Raw genomic sequence first — 2,566 nt, 5'->3', positions numbered from 1 at the left:
TATCGCCGCAGCCGCCGGTCGTGCACACTACCCACGACTCTCTCTGCGGGCGTCCGGCTACCCAGCCTCTCCAAAGGCGCGAGTCGCAGTCCTCGCCGGCAGAACGCGCCTCTGCACCTTCTGGTCCACGATCGAGCCCCTTCTCCGACGGCATGAGTCGCAGCAGTTACCCTCACGACCGACGCGCTGACGAGGACTATCCACGCCTTCTCCATTGGCGATGCCCTCCCTCGCGAACCTCCGACCTGAACTTCGCAGGGCATGGAACCTCTTCCTGGCAAGCCGCCAGCGGCTTCCCCACCGGCACCATGATGGTGGCATCCCCCGCGAAGCCTGCTCCGGTGGTCCACGCGCCGCCGCTGCCCCTATGTGACTCTGCTGCCCCAGTCCTCGGCCATGCCGGGCCAAAGCCACTGCCCCATGGTCGCTCCACAAAGACAGCGACGACACATCGGATCCCCACGGTGAGGAGAGTCTCTCTTTGATCATACTGCCAGATACGATTGACATTACTGGAATCACTGAATGCAATATGGACCAATTCCTTAAGTAACTATAATTGCATGTTCCTGCCAATAGCGAACAAGAGATTAGTCTCTCGGTCAAAGTTACATGAATTCATTGACAACCTCTATTTCAGGCTTGTTATACTTAAGGATGTGATTTGAGACAATATAACTTTACTCAAGGGTGCAGATAATTGGTATACATTCTGTAACATATTAGAACCGCCAAGCTCACCAACAGTATGCGTGGTGACGACACTAAGCGATTATGAATGTCTGAACACATTATTCAATTTTGAGGTTCGGTGTAGGAGCTTTTCACACATAATTTTGTGCAATGGATACAACAAAAAGTTCAGGGAACTTAGATCATTTCTGAAAGAAGATGGGTACAACAGAAGTGTGTTTGAAATTGAATACAACAAATAGAGCTCAAATAATTAATATATGCATTAGTGCAAATAGGTGAACTTCCAGGTCTAATTCAAAGCCCCGCTTTTGTAAAATAAACTGTAAATATGCAAATTAAACAGGTATTACTAACTATTTGATACGGCCCGCTTCCAACGTCTGCCCCGACCCTAAGGCGACGACAGTCAGTACGGGCAGGATGCACCTGTATCACCCGACCGTACCAGTTGGCCACGATTCTTAACACCAAGAAGGAGATAACCCTAAAACCATCTATCTATTTTTCTTTCTTCTTCCACCAAACTACAAACCACCTCCATCGGATCTCCAGTCCACCCGATCTTTCTTCGATTCCTCGCACACACTCGATCAGAGTATGTTTCTCCTCTGATACTCAACTTATTTTGCACCAAAGCCATGCTAAATCTTTTTCCATTATCAATCTAGACTTTAATCTTATTTTGGAACCAATCTTGATTAATGAGTAGGCCTAGCTTTTTTAGAGGAGATTCATTCATATATAGTGTAGAGGAATACCTTCGCTTTGTTTTTATTGGATCAAAATTTGAATTAGCTTTAATTTTTATTTTTAGATGAACATCAATGGTTGTGGCACAAGCCGCACCATCCGTTGATGAGCTAACCCCCCGAGTCACTTGGCATCGACTTTGTCAAAGACTTTCATCTCAACCGTTTCAACCGTCTCAAGACCCAAGAAATCAAGTCCACCAAGTGGACGTGTCGTTATATTCTCAACCAACTAGACCTTGCTCATGATTTCAGTTTACTTTGTAGCAATGTTGGTTTGCTTGATGATGGTTGTGAAATACGCCATTTTCTCTCATGTTTAAACCCTTAGCTATACCAAGAAATTGACTAAATTTCTCTCTAAGTGTGCCACTAATAAGTAACTATTGCAAAGATGTGCAATCATTTCTATGTTTGAATGGTGTGAAGGAAATCGTGTCTTAATGGAAAATGGATCTGCAATTACTGAAGAAAATCTCATCACAACTGCATCAAGATAAACTAGAGAACGAAAGTCGGTTCCAGGGAGTTTAGCGGGCAATGGTACGGGCAAAGCACACTCATGACGTTGGGGCTCCAAGGGCAAAGTGTTTTGTTAGCAGAGTATTTTCCCCACAAGGGTGACTCGAGGGTTATATTGAACTCTCGGGGAGTAGAGTAAAGAGTTGTCCCTCCTCCTCTTCTTCTAGCAGTCCTGCAAAGAAAATTAAAGCTTATGTCTCTGATGCGTGCAGTTGACACGTCCGTTGGGAACCCCAAGAGAAAGGTGTGATGCGCACAACGGCAAGTTTCCCTCAGTAAGAAACCAAGGTTTAATCGAACCAGTAGGAGTCAAGAAGCACGTTGAAGGTTGATGGCGGCGGGATGTAGTGCGGCGCAACACCAGAGATTCCGGCGCCAACGTGGAACCTGCACAACACAACCAAAGTACTTTGCCCCAACGAAACAGTGAGGTTGTCAATCTCACCGGCTTGCTGTAACAAAGGATTAACCGTATTGTGTGGAAGATGATTGTTTGCAGTAAAACAAAGAGAACAAGATTGCAAAGAGATTGTATTTCAGTATAGAGAATTGGACCGGGGTCCACAGTTCACTAGAGGTGTCTCTCCCATAAGATAAAC

This window comes from Lolium perenne, unplaced genomic scaffold (assembly GCF_019359855.2).
Source record: "Lolium perenne isolate Kyuss_39 unplaced genomic scaffold, Kyuss_2.0 unplaced10, whole genome shotgun sequence".
NCBI classification, from domain to species: Eukaryota; Viridiplantae; Streptophyta; class Magnoliopsida; order Poales; family Poaceae; genus Lolium; species Lolium perenne.
This window is presented reverse-complemented; position numbering follows the sequence as displayed.